We start from the raw sequence: 19,231 nt of genomic DNA on the forward strand, positions 1-19,231 counted from the left end.
TATTGACAAATATAATGTTAGTCTACTGCTGGGATTTGTGTTGATTCTCTCCAGTGTGGATTCTCTGATGTTTCACTAGGACTGACTTTGAATAAAAACATTTCTCACAATGCTGGCATATGAATGGTTTCTCTCAAGTGTGGATTCTCTGATGTTTCACTAGGTCTGACTTCGAATGAAAACATTTCTCACAATGCTGGCATTTGTATGGCTTCTCTCCTGTGTGGACTCTCTGATGTTTCACTAGGTTGGACTTCTGAGAAAAACCTTTCCCGCAATGCTGACATTTGTATGGCTTCTCTCCAGTGTGGATTCTCTGATGTTTCACTAGGACTGACTTTGAATAAAAACATTTCTCACAATGCTGGCATATGAATGGTTTCTCTCCAGTGTGGATTCTCTGATGTTTCACTAGGTCTGACTTCGAATAAAAACATTTCTCACAATGCTGGCATTTGTATGGCTTCTCTCCTGTGTGGACTCTCTGATGTTTCACTAGGTTGGACTTCTGAGAAAAACCTTTCCCGCAATGCTGACATTTGTATGGCTTCTCTCTTTTGTGGACTCTCTCATGCATCAATAGGTTTGACTTCTTAGAAAAACATTTCCCACAATGGTGGCATTTGTGTGGCTTCTCTCCTGTGTGGAATATCTGATGTGTCACTAGGTTTGGCTTCTGAGAAAAACATTTCCCACAATGCTGGCATTTGTATGGCTTCTCTCCAGTGTGGACTCTCTGATGTGTCACTAGGTGTGGCTTTGAAGAAAAACCTTTGCCACAATGCTGGCATTTGTACGGCTTCTCTCCTGTGTGGACTCTCTGATGTGTCAGTAAGTATGACTTCCAAGAAAAACATTTCCCACAATGCTGGCATTTGAATGGCTTCTCTCCTGTGTGGACTATTCCATGCATGACAAGGACTGACTTGTAAGCAAAATATTTCCCACAGTTCTGGCATTTATGTGACTTCTTTCTTGTGTGGACTCTCTCTTGACTGACAAATTCTTCTGTAAAGGAGGACAATGACAGGCAAGACTGAATCTCAGTGTTAAGGGAGGAAAGTGTTACCCCAAGAGTTAGCCCCATATTCACCCCTCCCTATTTCAGATTAAATTAATAAAGTTGGTGTGAGTGACCTGAGCATGGCCCTGTTCTGGATGCCACCAAATCCATATAATGATTGTATGCTTACTCATAGGAGCTACCAAAAAGAGATTGAAGGGGAACTGCCATGAGGAAATCAGTAGAAGCAGATAGTCAGACCATTGAAAAATATTCCATTAAATATATGTAAAACTATTTTAACTGAAAAGTGGCATCATTTCCTGTGAGACTGCCATAGAGTGTTGTGTCAGACCACATGGCATGATGCAAGCTAACTGCAGAGGATGCTTCATGCTGTGTGGCACCAGGAGATGACTCACAATCAATACAGTATACAGCTCACATGCGGATTGATGTGGGTTGGAGTTGGGTGTAAAAGAGATTGTGAAGTGGATGGAAGTCAGAGAGGAGAGCTGGTAAATATTTGTTTTATATTGCAACTCAAGCTAAAGAACCTCCAAGGACTTGGAGTAAATCAACTGTGTCTGTGAGTTATTTTTAAGTGTGGAAAGTGGTTAGTGCATTGCCAATACCTATATCTGGAGATTTGCTTCTGTACTCTGCAATGTTATTGTTGAGCTCTGCGAGGGTCACCTTCAGACTGTGATATACATTGGCTTGTGAATGGGACCAGAATTCAGAGCCAAGAAGGACCTAAGAGCCGGTGTGACAATCCTTTTTGGCTGAAGTATTTCCACCAAGCACCCATTGCATTTATTTCAGTTTCAGACAATTCTTTCCCCACCCAGGAAACCTCCTAAAGCAATTTAAACCTTTTCGAACGCTCGGTTTCTGCCCCCAAGCAACAACTTCAGTATAAATATCAGTCCCAACTGGCTGTTCTTCAGCATCAGTCCAGTTGCAGACAGACACTCCGCTGGTTTACATTGCTAAACACCTCATTACAATCGCCAGCCCCACTTGCCATTGGAGTTACTGACTTCTCTTCCCTTTCTGGACCCTCAGCAATTGGAATCAAGATCCATCTAGATAATGTATTACCATTAGCAAAGCCTTACACTATTCACCACTCCCACTTTTGTTACCCAGTTCTTGTGTGTGTGTGAACACCTATATGTGTACATGTGTGTGTGTGTGCGTGCATTTTGCTTTTCCCCTAAATAAAACACAAAAACCTATTTGAAATGCCTTTGGAGTTCTGTGTGCTTTCAGGCCTGGTATAGTTGGAATGAATCCCGAGGTCACTGTTGCTTCAATCTCTCCTTTGAGCTAAGTATGAAATTCCCCTAAAAGCATAGCACTTGTGAGTGTCCTCCCCAGACTCCAGCATTTCGAGTGACAAAGGGCCTCTGGAATCAACCACGGAGCTAAGCAAGCTCAGGTTGGAAAAGAAGCATTAGAGAAAAAGGAATTTTTGTGTTGCCCTTTCCTCTCTTCATAGACATTGCTCATAATTGCTAAATGGAACCCTTAATATGAATGAAACAAAGGGCCTGATTTCGAGTTCAGTTCTTAAGTTCAGTGCTCTACATGGGGCTACCTTGGTACCAAGTTCGGAACCTTCAGTTAGTTCCAAACGCGGCAGCCAGATTGGCCACTGGAACATCTAGGTCAGACCGTATAACACCAGTTCTAAAATCTCTACATTGGCTGCCAATTAGCTTCCGGGCGCAATACAAAGTGTTGGTTATTACCTTTAAAGCCCTACATGCCTTGGGCCCGAGCTACTTGAGGGAAGCCTCTCCCTCCACAATCTGCCCCACACTCTCAGAACAGCTGGGAAGAATCTATTAGATTACCAAAGGTCAGGCAAAGAACAACTTCACACAGAGCGTATATAGCCATGGCCACCAAGTTATGGAACAACTTGCCGGAGGAGATCCGTCTTATCACCACCTTGGATTCTTTCAAGAAAGCACTTAAGACGGATCCCTTCCGGAAGGCTTACCCACCCGAACTCTTGTAAAGAACTTAAGGAAAAATCCCACTTCTGATCACAATTGTGCATTTTAAACAATGTTTTTATTAGTCCTGAACTGAGTTTTAGGTGACTTGTTGTTTTACTGTGTGTAAATTGCATGCTATTGTTGTTTTATGGCTATTTTAAGGTTGTAATACCACCTCAATCCTGTAGGAGATGGGGGAAATACAAATAAAACTTATTATTATTATTATTATTATCATCATCATCATCATCATCATCATCATCATTATCTGTCCAGTTGGTGGCTGCCTCCCAATCCCCAAGGCCTCTCTCCTGGCCCTTCCCAGAGGTCCCTTCCTCTTCGCACAGAGCTAGGCGATCCTGGCTTTACTCCTGCCTTCCCCTACTGGCTCCCAGAGGCCTAGAATGATAGAGTTGGAAGAGACCACAAGGGCCATCCAGTCCAAACCTATTCTGCCATGCTGGAATCAAAGCATCCCCGACAGATGGCCATCCAACCTCTGTTTGAAGACCTCTAAGGAAAGAGACTCCACTAAAATATCCGATGGAGTTTGTTCCACTGTTGAACAGACTTTACTGTCAGGAAGTAAGGTCTGTTCAAGTAATGTTGAGGTGAAATCTCTTTTATTGCAGTTTGCATCCATTGTTCCGTGTTCTAGTCTCTGGAGCAGCAGAAGCTTGACATTCCTTCAAATATTTAAACAGGGCTATCATATAACCTCTTAACCTTCTCTTCTCCAGGCTAAACATCCCCAGCTCCCTAAGGCATTCCTCGTAGGGCATGGTTTCCAGACTGTTCACCATTTTAGTTGCCCTCCTTTGGACATGCTCATTTCTCCACATTCTTTTTGAATTGTTGTGCCCAGTATTCCAGGTGGGGCCTGACCAAAGCAGAATAGAGTAGCACTATTACTTCCCTTGATCTATACACTATACTTCTATTGATTAAGCCTAAAATTGATCGGCCTTGTAGGCTGCTGCATACCACTGTTGACTCATGTTCAACTTGTGTTCTACTTGGACTGCTAGATATCTTTCACACGTAGTTGCATTCAGCCAGGTGTCCCCCATCTGTGCATTTCATTTTTCCGCCCTAAGCCTGATCCCCTTCCCTTCCTCCCTCTGTTCTCTCTCTTGCCCATCTGCACTGCTTCCGCATTTCAGCCTCACCATCTCTTTCCTGCCTTTCTGTTTTTCACATTCGCTCATTCACTCTATCACAGACACACCCATTTATTTGATGTATAAAAGGGACACTTTGAGGCTCATTGTTTGATAAAGGCAGGATAATCCATATACAAATAACTCATTGGGAAAGGCAGAGCAATGGGGCTGGGACCTGGACTCCAATTTTGGTGAGGATCAAGCACCAGGGAGCAGCCTTAAAACAGCCTTAAGACATCTCTAAGACAGGGATGGTCTACTGTTGGGGACTGGGGGGGGGGGGGGAGGGGGCGTCACATTGGCCCCCTGGAAATCTCAGGGAAAACCGCACATTGTATTGCCTTAAAATAGGAATAATGTTTTGACCCTCAGTATCCCATTGCATCTGTTTGGAGAAGTGGAGGCCATTTTGACACTGTTGGGCCCTCTCTGAGCCACTGCAGGGCCAAGGGAGGGCTTTCCCCCAAGAAGCCTCTCCAGAGCCTCAAAAGACTGGAAGAGGGCAAAAAAAGGTAGGAAACATACTCAGAGATGTGCTGAGTACCATTTGGGTGAGAAATTCATTAATCTCCATGCTGTCATCCCACAAAATCCTAGAATTGGTGTGATATCTGGTGCCAGAACTAAGTCTCAGAATTAGAAAGTCCTTTGCTTGCACCAAAAGGTTTATTGAGAAACTCCGGCAGAAGTGTCCATTAACACATCTAAGCAGTCTCTGAAGCTTCGAAACCTTTTTCCTCCGTCATTAACTATCTTCACACTCCTCCCTTTTCTTCCCCCTTCAGCCCCTAAACAGCTCGGGTACCTCTTGCCTTCTCCTCCACCGTTCACATACGCCTCTCCCCTCAGGGACATGTCTGCCACCCAAAGCTCACAAACCAGTCAGTTAAGAGCCTCCACAACTGCTTCCTTTCCCCAAGCCGCTCTAGGCCCCACTATCCTTACTTAAAACTACCAACATTTAAACTACTAACAATTCACCCTGAAACCGCAATACCATTCTGGATGAACCACAGAAGCTGGTTCTGACAATTGGCAGTTTACAATGGGGTATTTAGAATCCTTATAAAGTGGAGAGCAATAGTGCCTCACTAAACTACAAATTCAAATATTCTACAGATGTTGCTATCAGAATTAAACTATGCTTGACAGGGATCTAGGACTCCTAGTAGACCACAAGTTCAACAGGGGGAAACAGTGTGATGCAGGAGCTAAAAAGGCCAATGCGATTCTAGGGTGCATCAATACAAGTATAGTTTCTAGATCAAGGGAAGTAATAGTGCCACTCTATTCAGCTTTGGTCAGGCCTCACTTGGAATAATACTGTGTCCAGTTCTGGGCTCTACAATTCAAAAAGGATGTTGAAAAGTTGGAACATGCCCAGAGGAGGGCAACTAAAATGGTGAAGGATCTGGAAACCATCAAGCCCTATGAGGAGCAGCTTAGAGAGCTGGGTATGTTTGCCCTGGAGAAAAGAAAATTAACAGCGGATATGATATCCATGTTTATATATTGGAAAGGGTCGTATTGAGGATGGAGCAAGCTTGCTTTCTGCTGCTACAGAGAAAAAGAGACACCACAATGGATGCAAGTCACAGAGAAAGAGTTCCCACCTAAACATTAGGAGGAACTTAGGGACAGTAAGAGCTCTTTGGCAGTGGAATATACTCCCTTAGAGTTTGGTGGAGTCCTCTTCTTTGGAGGTCTTTAAACAGAGGCTGGATGGTGCTTGGAATGTGTATTCCTGCATGGCAGAAGTGGGTTGAACTGGATGGCCCTTGTGGTCTATTACAACTCTGTGATTCTATAATGCTAGTGGATTCCAGTTCCTTACCCACAGAGGCCACATTCTCATAATTCTCCATCATTATGTAATTGTACATATGTCTCTGCTTCTTCGTCAAAAGTTTCCATTCATCCTCAGTGAAATATATCGCCACATCCGCAAAGGTCACCTGCAACAGAAAATAGCCCTCATCCACAGAGATATTAAGCAAAAGGGGAGGAAAGCACATGGTGCATCCAAATATTTTTTGATCACTAGAATTAAGTCCAGGAAATAAATTTTAAATGCCGTCAGCCAGAAAAAAGCTACTGCTTTGAGATCCAGTTTGTCTTGAATCTTTTCAATATAATATACAATATAATACATAATATAATTTAGGCCATGGCTGGGAAATTGATAATGGATTAGGATACTCACTGTCCCAACACATACAGTACATTTAGCCACCAAAGAATCATGGTGCATTTAGACATTTCTTGCCAAATCTGAGAGGCAAATATCATTTTTTATAACAGTTCTGGGGAGCACTCTGGGCTTGAGGGCCACTGGGCCCACCCCATATTTAGATCCAGAGATGTTTTCCCATATCCCCCAACATTTTACAGATTGGAAAAGCAAGACACATATGGACAAACAACCCAAAAAGCAGTGAAGATGGCCAAAGTTGTTTATGAGGAAGATCACACAAGCTACGAAGTTTCCTTCTGCTTCAGCCTCCTGGAAAGGGCCATATCCTCCTTCTTTCCTCTCCTCTCCCCACTTTTGAGTTGATGGGCTACAAACTCAATTGCCCTCAGGAACTGAAGAGAGCTGAGAAACAGGAAACATAGGAGGAGGAGAGAGCAACCAGGACATTTTTAAAAGCCCCTGAAATAATGAGGTGACAGAGGATTAACCAGGACTCTCTGCCAAACTCGGACAGTATTTTATTTGCTTCCTTTCATAAATTGGCCCAGCAGTGACTACAGATGAAGCTAATAGGATAGTGACTCACCAAAGAGCTGTTGTACCTCGGCAGCCTCTTTCTGTTGGAGCCCAACTTCCTCCGCTTGGCCTCTGTGTTGGCCATCAGGTGGGCAGGGGGTCCTTGTGGCCCTGCACTTGGTCACTTCCAGCAAGAGAGTCCCCAAAGCCGTGTACAAGGAAGCCGAGATGAAGGTCCTGAGAAAAGGGACCAAGGTTAGGATTGGCTTTGCAAGAAACCCTGCAGCACTCAAAGAGACAGAGAACAGCATCCTGCTGGTGACATATGCAGGTGACATATGCCTCCTTTGGGCCGATGCAGAGCTGGGCATCCCCTTCCTCCCTCTGCACCAAACAAAACACCCTGGACCTAGCATAGATTCACTGCAGCTCCCCTACACAACAGATACTCCATGCCTTATTAGAGTTGTGGGGGATTAGCGGATGGGGAATTGGAGAGGGCCCTGATTATGTCCCCGTAGCTAGATGTGAAATGAGTACATCATAAATAAATAAATGAATAAATACATGAATCATCTGCTGAAACCTTCTGAGTTCACCAGTGCTTTTCCCCATCATCAGCTCCTTTCCCAAGAAGGCTGCATCCGCACTATAGAAATAAGGCACTTTGACACCGCTTTAACCACTCAGTGCTATGGAACCCTGGGATTTTACCTTGGGACACTTAGCCTTCTCTGCCAGAGAGCTCTCATGCCACAATAAACTGCAAATCCCAGGATTCCATAGAATGGAGCCAGGAGAGTTAAAGCGGTTTCGAACTGGATTATTTCTGTAGTGCAGATAAAGCCTGAGTCAGTTGTAAAAGGGTAGAAGCACCCATGTCTTCTTTTTAGCCTCCTAATAATGGTTTTCCTTTAAAAAAATAAGTAGTTTGTTTTAGTCTATAATCCTCATTTTTGTTGTTGTTGTTTGTTTGTTTCATTCTTGGTAATATGAGTTTTTCTGATCTGTCTCCTTCCTTCTTGCCTCAAAATCTATTAATAAGGAAACTGGGGAGACTTTTAAAACCTCCCAAAGGAGCCACTTTTGGCCTTTTTGGGGGGACTAGCCTCCTCTTAGAACCCAAAGCCCAATGTTTGTGAAGAAGAAGAAGAAGAAGGCTTCTATTAAAACTATCCTCCCCATTTCTGATCCCTTTTGAAACCTATGTTCCTCAGAAGGAGCAGAGCTGTGTAATAAGAAAACACTCTCAGAAATGAGACACAAAAGACACACAAAGAGACACACTTCCTTCCTTTTGGCCCAAGGAGCCTGGCCTCCTTCTCTCTCTGGAGCCTCAGGAGAGAAAGAGAAGCCTCTGTTCAACTGAAGCCTCAGAGAAGGTTCTGGAACATTATTCCCCACAGTCACAAGAAGCACAAAATGGCCCCTAGAACACAAAATGGCTGCCTCTGCCGCAGCGCTGGCAGTTGTCAGTTTTAGGCCTTCAGGGAACCCAAAATGGGGGATGAAAGGGCCCCAAAGTCAGAAAGGACCCAAATAGCATTTCCAAACCTTAACAATACCTAAACGTTTTCCTGATGTGATGATATAGAGACTCCCTGAGATTATCTTTATAAATAAATCTTTATAAGCCTTTATAAATAAATAAATAAAATTTAATAATAATAATAAGCAACAACCAAAAAGTATTCTGCCCAGGAATTGCTGCTGCTGCTGCTGCTGCTTCTTCTTCTCCTCCTCCTCTTCCTCAGGCCCTTCCTCTAAAGCCTTTCTCCTCCTCCTCCTCAGATCCTTCCTCTATGCCTTTCTCCTCCTCCTCAGGCCCTTCCTCTAAAGCCTTTCTCCTCCTCCTCCTCAGATCCTTCCTCTATGCCTTTCTCCTCCTCCTCAGGCCCTTCTTCTAAGCCTTCCTCCTCCTCAGATCCTTCCTCTATGCCTTCCTCCTCCTCCTCAGGCCCTTCTTCTAAGCCTTCCTCCTCCTCAGATCCTTCCTCTATGCCTTTCTCCTCCTCCTCAGGCCCTTCTTCTAAGCCTTCCTCCTCCTCAGATCCTTCCTCTATGCCTTCCTCCTCCTCCTCAGGCCCTTCTTCTAAGCCTTCCTCCTCCTCAGATCCTTCCTCTATGCCTTCCTCCTCCTCCTCAGGCCCTTCTTCTAAGCCTTCCTCCTCCTCAGATCCTTCCTCTATGCCTTCCTCCTCCTCCTCAGGCCCTTCTTCTAAGCCTTCCTCCTCCTCAGATCCTTCCTCTATGCCTTTCTCCTCCTCCTCAGGCCCTTCTTCTAAGCCTTCCTCCTCCTCAGATCCTTCCTCTATGCCTTCCTCCTCCTCCTCAGGCCCTTCTTCTAAGCCTTCCTCCTCCTCAGATCCTTCCTCTATGCCTTCCTCCTCTTCCTCCTCCTCAGGCCCTTCGCCTAAGCCTTCCTCCTCCTCAGATCCTTCCTCTATGCCTTTCTCCTCCTCCTCAGGCCCTTCTTCTAAGCCTTCCTCCTCCTCAGATCCTTCCTCTATGCCTTCCTCCTCCTCCTCAGGCCCTTCTTCTAAGCCTTCCTCCTCCTCAGATCCTTCCTCTATGCCTTCCTCCTCTTCCTCCTCCTCAGGCCCTTCCCCTAAGCCTTCCTCCTCCTCAGATCCTTCCTCTATGCCTTCCTCCTCTTCCTCCTCAGATCCTTCCCCTAAGCCTTCCTTCTCCTCAGGCCCTTCCTCTAAGCCTTCCTCCTCAGATCCTTCCTCTATGTCTTCCTCCTCTTCTTGTTCCTCCTCAGGCCCTTCCCCTAAGACTTCCTCCTCTTCTTCCTCCTCAGGCCCTTCCTCTAAGCCTTCCTCCTCAGATCCTTCCTCTATGTCTTCCTCCTCTTCCTCTTCCTCCTCAGGTCCTTCCCCTAAGCCTTCCTCCTCTTCCTCCTCCTCAGGCCCTTCCTCTAAGCCTTCCTCCTCAGATCCTTCCTCTATGTCTTCCTCCTCTTCCTCTTCCTCCTCAAGCCCTTCCCCTAAGCCTTCCTCCTCTTCCTCCTCCTCAGGCCCTTCCTCTAAGCCTTCCTCCTCAGATCCTTCCTCTATGTCTTCCTCCTCTTCCTCTTCCTCCTCAGGTCCTTCCCCTAAGCCTTCCTCCTCTTCCTCCTCCTCAGGCCCTTCCTCTAAGCCTTCCTCCTCAGATCCTTCCTCTATGTCTTCCTCCTCTTCCTCTTCCTCCTCAGGTCCTTCCCCTAAGCCTTCCTCCTCTTCCTCCTCCTCAGGCCCTTCCTCTAAGCCTTCCTCCTCAGATCCTTCCTCTATGTCTTCCTCCTCTTCCTCTTCCTCCTCAGGCCCTTCCCCTAAGCCTTCCTCCTCTTCCTCCTCCTCAGGCCCTTCCTCTAAGCCTTCCTCCTCAGATCCTTCCTCTATGTCTTCCTCCTCTTCCTCTTCCTCCTCAGACCCTTCCCCTAAGCCTTCCTCCTCTTCCTCCTCCTCAGGCCCTTCCCCTAAGCCTTCCTCCTCAGATCCTTCCTCTATGTCTTCCTCCTCTTTCTCTTCCTCCTCAGGCCCTTCCCCTAAGCCTTCCTCCTCTTCCTCCTCCTCAGGCCCTTCCTCTAAGCCTTCCTCCTCAGATCCTTCCTCTATGTCTTCCTCCTCTTCCTCTTCCTCCTCAGGTCCTTCCCCTAAGCCTTCCTCCTCTTCCTCCTCCTCAGACCCTTCCTCTAAGCCAGAGGTTCCCAAACTTTTTTTTCTCGTAGACCACTTTCAAAATTTTGCTGGTTTCGGTGGACCTCCTGCTGCTACATTTCTACCATATTTTTTATTATTATTATTATTATTATTATTATTATTAATCTTTATTTATAAAGTGATCAAAAATGTGAAGATTAGATCTAACGATGGAAATTTGTGTCGCGGCTGAGTTCCAACCCTAATTTCGGAGTGGTAAAAATAAAAATAAAAATAGTATATTTTCTTGTGTTCTGTTTATTAAAATAATATGATTACAGACTTAATAGAATTAAAATTAAACATTAATAATGTAACATAACTTCAACAATGCAAATCAACAAAAAAATAATCATAATTTTAATGGGAGGAATGTACTTGATGGATTGACAGCAAATTATCAATATTTGGCTTCAGTTTTGTAAGGAATAACCACAAATATCCCCGTTCTGTGATGTTCAATCTGCTCCTTTTTTTTTTTGTTAATAGGTTTGTAACGACACTAAAACCTTTTCCGACAAGGTATGACGAGGGAAACGCTATCAAAAGTTTTCTCGCAATTTCCCACAGCCCAGGATATTTTTCGGGTATTTCTACCTGCAGCCAAAATGTTTGATAGCCTTTTTTAAATTTCACCTTCAGCTCCTCATTGGTGCTAAGCTTGAGTAGCTCCTCTTGTAATACCACATTCACCACTTCCGTTTCATCAAATGGATTTATGATCCATGGTGGTAGTTCCATCGTCAGAATATCTTCAAATCTGTTTTTGAAGTCATTATGCAGGGCATTTAAATGTTGAACATATGCCTTAATATCCTCATCAAGTCATTCTGCCTGTGACAAGTTTAGAAACTGGGAGAATTCGTGCTGACTAATATTTTGCTTCATAAATTTCAATTTTGAAGAAAAGCCGAAATTACACCCTTTGTTTTTATTAAATTTAGGCTGTCCCCTTGTAACTGCAAGTTAATGTCATCACATTTTTTTAACAAATCTGTCAAATACGCGATGTCTGCTTTCAATTTGATCAGGTTTTCTTTTAAATCTGGATCTTTACTTTCCAGAAATTCTAAAACTGATTCAAAAAGTGAGTAAAATCTTGTTAAATATGCACCTTTCGACAACCAGCGTGTTTCAGTATGTAAGAGCAATCGTTTGAAGTCTTCATCATTTTCGTCGCACAATTGTGCAAATAAATGGTTATTCAACGCATTACTTCTTATTTTGTTAACTGCTTTAAATAACAAATTGAAGCGATTGGTGCAATCTATCACTCAATTTTTTCACTACCAGGTGGATGACACAGTAAATTGCAGTTACTCCTGGTATAATTCTTTTAAGATGGCTTATAAACCCACGATATCGCCCGAACATGGCAGGAGCTCCATCTGTTGCTACCAAAATAATGTTTGTAAATGGAATTGATTTTTCCTTAAAAAAATCACTCAGGACATTAAATATTGATTTGCCTTTAGTGTCCGTCTCCAAAGTTTTCACGAATAGCAGCTCTTCATGGATTTCTTCATCCATAACAAATCAAATGTATGCCAGTAATAATGCTTCATTATCAGGTAAAGTTGACTCGTCCAGTTGAATAGAAAAATGAGTTGTTAGCAGATATTTACACAAGAAGCTTTCAATATCAGAGCATTTCATCAATACATCTTTGTACAGTGTTGTTACTCAAAGGAATTCTTTTGAGTACGTCAAATGGAGGTTTGTGCAGAACAGTTTTTTAAAACCTCTTCAACAGTGTGTAAAATTAACTGTTCTCCTATGGTGTGCGGTTTTCCAGATTTCGCTATAAGCAATGAGATATTGTAAGATGCTCGCAAGCCATCATCGTTACTTTGAGAGGTTGAAGTGAACATACTGTGCACAGTGGGTGTCTTTTCATATTTTTCTTTCAGCATTTGAAAATATTTTAAATCTTTACCTATTTTATCAGGATGACGCCTTCTTAGATGATCTTCGAGCTTCGATGGTTTCATAGAGTCATTGCTCAAAACTCCGTTGCATAAAAGGCATATGGGCAATCGTTTGTCTGCCTTTGATGGAAGAAAACCAAATTTCAAATAATCAATACTGTACTGTCGACATTTCTTCTTGTATTCAGTCATGTTTCATTTCAGTTACCTACATGTAAAGAAAAAAATCTTTGTTTTAGTAATCATAAGGCGATTTTAACATTGATAGGTAAAACCAAGCCAACATTTTTGTTCTTCATTATCGAAACCAAATAAATTTTCGTGGACCCCCCACTTTCAACTTGTGAATCCCCCATTTTGTTTCACGCCAACGTAGACCCCCGTTGAGTCTCCCGTGGACCTCTGGGGGTCCACCTGGACCACTTTGGGAATCACTGGTATATAACATGCAATTCATACAAGCTATTAAAAAACAAATAAACCCAAGCGTCCAATTCTGAGCCTAACTTCCAAGATCCGCTCTTTCACTCTCTCTCTCTCGATCTCCAACTGACACAATTCCCCCAACTGTCTCTTGGTCTCTCAGGCCTTATATCTCCTTCTCACGGAAGCTTCCAGAAGAACCTTCATCTTGCTCTCTGATTGGTCAAGAGAGCCTTCCGTAGCAGTGATGTCACTCTGCATTTGCATAAACCTCCCTTTTCTGCCTGAAGAAGACCTCCATTGACTGGAGCCCAGTCATTACACAAACACTTCAAAGGTTTCTGCCTAATGACGACTAAACTGCTTCTAAACTGCGTCCAAACCACTCTTAGTCTCCTGGATGCTCAGAAACGCCTCACAAACGAAGCTGGAAGCGGTGTACCGTAAGTGGAGAGACAAGACGCGTGGCTTAAGGAAAGCTAGAGCGTCCGGCAAGAGCGCCGTCTCTTTGCCTTGAGCCATTGCAGGGGAATTTCCATCCTTGGAGCCAAATGGGGCAGAGGAGCCTCTCCTTGAGGATTTACTCATTGCTGAGAAGAAACAACATGTTGAACAGCAACCAAACGACAGCGTCCGGCAACAGCGCCATAATGGAGTCAATTAGCGCTAGCTGTGAAGACAAAGAAGGAGAAGCAATTTTGGGGTGATCTATTCTGCCTCCTTTAGATCTACTATTCTTTCAGAAAGGGTTTTTCTTTTTTAATTTCCTCTCTGATTTTAACTCGTAAGGTTTCTCCTTTTCCCCTGGCAGCAATGAAGATTGGGGCTAGATATATTGCCGATATTGCTGTTGATTGCTTTGAGGACACCCTCATTTAGTTATAGTTTTGTTGTCTGTATTTTAACCGATTTTAATGTTAAACCTTTTACATGCAAGATTATTATGTAATTTACTTGTGTTGTACTTTTATTATGCAGTTCCTACAGCTGTTTTGTATTCTAACATTTTGTATGCAAATGGCCTTTGGTCTAAGTATTAATAACGGATTGATTGCTAATGTTATAACTGCAAGGCTTAAGTGATTTGTTGCTTCAACTGGCAAAGATTGCAGGGAAATCACTCTCTACTCTGCATCCTCCATCTGGCTAGAAACAAGGAAGCTAAATAACATCTTCTTCATCCTGTCTCTCCAAGGAAGTGGAAAAGAATATTTCTCTCAGTTCCCAATGATCTGGGAATAGCCTGTTAAAAATGTCACTCTTCATTTCCACACAGGAATATATATATATATATATATATATATATATATATATATAATGTTTATTAAATTTTAAAAACATATAAAAACAAAAAAACATTTGACGATCATCCATAATATATCATAACACAAAACTACTATCTGTCGTGTTTATGTTCTCAAACATTACTTCCTTACTGTCTGACTATCTCTTTATCCCGCTGTTTTCTAGTTTAAATTATATATTTAACAATTATAATAGATGTTCTAATTATGCTTGTTCCTACAATTACATTTCCCCCATCATCTTCATTTCATATGTATAATTATCATAACGAGTCCTCTCTAAATTACATATCATTAGAGTTAACCAATATACACATATACCTTCTGTCAGCTGTTATCACCCTGAGAAACAAAACCTTTACTTCCACTTCAACTTAATCTCTACCCAGAACAGCATTTCCCCCATTCTTTTTGGAGAAAGAGCATAATGTCTTTCCAATCTTCTTTATATACATTCTTGGATCCATTCCTGATTTCTCTCTAGAGTTTGTCCATCTCCATCGCGTCTAATAACTTGAGCATCCAGTCCTCCTTAATAGGCATTTCTTTCAGCTTCCATTTCTGGGCGCAGACTATTCTTGCCGCTGATAACATATAAAATAACATTTTACCATATTTACTCTCTAAATCAAGATCAATTATATTTAACACAAAAACTTCAGGTGAGAACTTCAGAGTTATGGCAGTTATTTTCTTGACTTCAAAGAAGATTGATTTCCAAGGTTTACATGCTTCCCGACAAGTCCACCGCATGTGAGAGATTCAGCCTTGCTCTTTCCCACATTTCCAACACAGGTTGGGACAATTAGTATACATTTTGCTGATCTTAAGGGGAGTTAGGTACCATCGGAAGTAGACTTTACAATAGTTTTCTCTAAGGTTCTGGCTACAGGTATATTTCAGTCGCTTTATCCACATATATTCCCATTGGTCCAAATCAATAGAAAAACCAAAATTTTGGGACCACTTAATCATACTGTCTTTGCAACTTCTTCTTCAATACACATTTCAAGAATACGTTTATACAGTCTTGACAATAAGGCATCTTTCTTTAGCATTAACTCCCGCTCTAACTCAGAATCTACTTTACCAATTTCATACTGTTTTTGTCCATAAGAAACCGTTCCCTTAGCTGTCTGCAAAAGAACCACGATATTTGAAACCCTTCTTCAGTAAGGTTTTCCCATGTCTTTATCTCATTTCCATTATTATTTATCACCATCAAATCTTGATAGATAACCCAACTCTCTTTCTTAGGGTTATATTTAAAAAGGGCTTCATGGGCAGATGCCCAAAAGGGGGATTTTAGGACATATTAGTTTTTGGTATTTTCTCCAAGTTCTGAGTAGAGCGTGTCTCACAATGTGATTATTAAAGTCCTGGTTTACTTTATCCTTGTCATAAAGTAGGAAGGCGGTCCAGCCAAATCTCAAATTCACGCTTTCCAGATTTAATAAATCCTCCTCTTTTAGAATGATCCAATCTTTTAACTCGACAGACAGGCTGCATAGTAATATACTTTGAGATTTGGCATGGCAAGTCTCTCTCTTGAACCCTGAAGGTATTTCATTTTCACTCTTGCTTTCTTACCCTTCCAGATAACCTTAGACAAGCCCTTTTGCCATCCTACAAATGGCTTTTCATTTACAATAATTGGGATAGATTGAAATAAAGAAAGAAATCTTGGCAATATATTCATTTTGACCACAGCAATTCTTCCCAACAGTGATAGATACAAGTTTTTCCAGTTTTCTAAATCCTTTTTAACACTGGACCACACTCTTTCATAGTTATTTGGGAATAAATCAGAGTTTTTACTTGAGACCCAAATTCCTAGATATTTAGTTCTTTTACTTGAGTTAAAACCTGTAATTGATTCTAACTCTTTTACTTCTGATATCGTCATATTTTTTAGTTAGTATTGTTGTTTTATCTTTATTTAATTTCAGTCCCGAAATTAAATCAAAATCCTTGAATACCTTTATTAGTGCTTTAGAGTCATTAATGGGATCACTAATAGTTACCATAAGGTCATCCACAAATTCCTGGGTTTTGTGTTCAGTTCCTTTAATCTTTATTCCCTTAATCTTCAATTCATTTCTTACATTTTGTAACAGCACTTCCATAATCATCACAAAAAGCAAAGGGACAAAGGGCATCCCGGCCTGGTACCTTTGTAGATGTTTATCATTTCAGATCTCTCTCCATTCACATTAAGTCTTGCACGTTGTTATTGATATATGGCTTGTAACCAACTTAAAATCCTGTCCCCCAGTTCCAACTTTTGCATAACACCAAATAACAAATTCCATGAAACGTTATCAAAAGCCTTTTCAATATCAAAAAAGGGCAGCCAATTTCTTATCATTATTAATTTTGTGATACTCAATCAAATCTACAAAATGCCTAATGTTATCTTTAATATATCTTTTGGGGATGAACCCTCTTTGATCTCTATGTATCACTAATGGTGCTATTTCTTTAATTCTCTCTGCCAAGATACTTGCAAACAGCTTATACTCATTATTGAGTAGAGAAATCGGCCTATAGTTCTTTAGTTGTGTTGGGTCTCTTTCGTCTTTGGGTATCAAGGGAATTACCGCCTCTTTCCAGGTTGGTGGAAAAGTGTTTTCTCTTATACTGTTCATCATGTTTCTTAGTGGATCTATTAGTTCTAACTGAAATGTCTTATAGTACAATGCAGGGAAACCCTCCGAACCAGGAGCACTGCCTGGTTTACTGCATTTAATAGCGTTTAGGACTTCGCTCGCGGTTATTGGTTGGTTCAAAAGGTTTCTTTTTTCTGTAGTTATTTTAGGTAACTCAGTGTTTTGTAAATAGGAATTCATCTTGTCCAAATCTTCTTCTCTTGGTTATACAATTTCCCATAAAATTTATGAAAGGCCTTTTTTATTTTGCTTTGTTCTGTGACCATCCTCTTTCCAACTTGAATCTTCGTTATCATCTTCCTTTCTTTCTTTTCCCTAAGTTTATAAGATAACCGCTTCCCCGGTTTATTAGACTGTTGGAAATTATTTAATTTGAGATATTTAAGCTTGTTCTCCATCTCTTCAATTAGCACAATAGAGAGTTGTTTTTGTAGGAGTTTAATCTCTTTATTTGTCTTTACATCACTTGGGTTTTTTTGGAGAGCCTCTTCCTTCTTCTTCAGCTCTTCATGAATTTTCTGAGTCTTTTCTTGGCTTTTTCTCTTGTATTCCACATTAAGTTTTATAAAAAAGACCTCTCAACACGGCTTTCGATGCTTCCCAATTTGTTATATGATCAGTGTCTTTCCCCACGTTTTCTTCAAAATACCATTTAAGAGTCTGTTTTGCTTTGTCTACGTTTTTATGAAATTGTAGTAGTTTTTCATTCAGTGACCAATTAAATGACGTTTTAGCTTTCTTAACTTTCATGGTTATAGGATTTTGGTAAAATTTCCATTTCCAAAATTTGCACAGCTAATGTTTTAGTAGCTAAAAGAAAGTCAATCCTAGAAAAAGTCTTATGTCTGTCAGAAAAAAGGTGTAATCTTTGCCCCCCCCCCCCCCCCCCCATAGAGATGTCTCCAAACATCTACTAGTTTTGGGTTGTCCATCAGTTTAAAAAAGGACATGGGGAGTTTTCCTTGGTTCTTTTTCCTGGCTTTACTACAAGATCTGTCCAGTAAATGGTTCATTACAGCGTCCCAGTCCCCCATCATTATTATTTCTCTATAATCTAAGTCTGTCATCAAATTATATATTGGTTGAAAAGAATTATCTATTTTTCCCTTGGGGCTATATATTCCAACCAATAATATTTTTTTTGCCCTGGAGGTTCACTTCAACCCCAAGATAATGGCCATTTACATCATTGAACACTTCCTTTGCTGTAATCGTCTCTTTTACATACATCACAATCCTCTTTTTCTTTTTTCTTGATTCCCTAATTTCTTGTTCTTTAATAATCTAATATCCTTTTGCCTTATGTGGGTTTCTTGTAAACAGACAACATCTTTCTTAAGTTTCCCTAAACAGTGACATATTTTCTTTCTCTTTGTAGGTGAGTTTACTCCTTTTATATTCCATGATAAAATGTCCATATTCAAATCTGTTGGGGTTTCTAGTTTCCCTTCTTTTTCCCTTTATTAGGTCTAATATTTTCATATTTACCTTTAACTCCTCTTCTATTCGTTCTCCCTCCTCTGTCGCATTCCTCTCATCATCATCTTTTATTTCTTCCTCTAGATTTGGATTAACGTCCTGTTCATCTTCTTCACTGTCAATCTGTCCTGGTTCCATGTAATCGTTTAGATTCCCATTTTGTCCATTGTTTTGCTCTATATCATCACTTCTTTTGTCATTTCTTCTTCGAGGTCCTTTTTCAATCCTCTTGCCATATTTAATCCAGAAATCTTTCGCTTTTTGATCCGTGTTCAGTTTGAACCATTTTTGGTTCCACTTTACTGAGATTTCCTCCAGCTTTTCCCATTTATAAAGGATTTTATATTTATTAAGGTTCATTGTTATGAATTTGTAATTCCTCCTTTTCTGAAGAATTCTTTTCCAGATATCTTTAAAGATTTTTTATCACACAACCTTCTATTTCCAAAGGGCTTTCGTAGCTCAAAAATAAAAGTTCATGCTGTATTTTTTTCCTCACAAAAGAAATAATAATGTCCCTGGGGAGGCTTTTGCCTTTTGCAATCTGAGAGTTAATCCTGAAGTTTTGTTGACATCATTAATGAAATCCTGATAGGGGATCTCCATATAATCAGCTAACGATGGAACAAGGTATTCATAGAGGTTTTCATGTTGGATTTCCTTTAGTCCTCTTATTTTCAATGAGTTTTCTCTTTGCTTTAAATCATCCAATGCTTTAGCATCCAGTTGCATTTCCTGTTGTTGAATTAAAAAAAGCAGATTTTTCTTCTAATATTTGAGACTTTTCTTCCAATTTGTCAATTCTTGTGGTAACTTGACTTATTTCTTTAGCGACTTCCTCCAGAGATAGTTTGATTTCT

The 19,231-nt window shown here is 41.1% G+C and overlaps 1 pseudogene across 1 annotated transcript; it reads right to left on the minus strand.

Moving 5' to 3' along the window:
* Positions 1 to 22: 22 nt before the first annotated feature.
* On the minus strand, positions 23 to 18,509 carry LOC149287662 (uncharacterized; annotated as a pseudogene). The gene is made up of 3 exons (XR_016277448.1): positions 18,381 to 18,509; positions 6,010 to 6,130; positions 23 to 1,008 (listed from the first exon to the last, which is right to left on the minus strand). The product of XR_016277448.1 is annotated as an uncharacterized LOC149287662 (transcript).
* Positions 18,510 to 19,231: the final 722 nt, after the last annotated feature.

The sequence above is a fragment of the Sceloporus occidentalis genome, unplaced genomic scaffold, assembly GCF_023333645.1.
Source record: "Sceloporus occidentalis isolate IW3139 unplaced genomic scaffold, rSceOcc1.0.p SCAF_57, whole genome shotgun sequence".
NCBI classification, from domain to species: domain Eukaryota; kingdom Metazoa; phylum Chordata; class Lepidosauria; order Squamata; family Phrynosomatidae; genus Sceloporus; species Sceloporus occidentalis.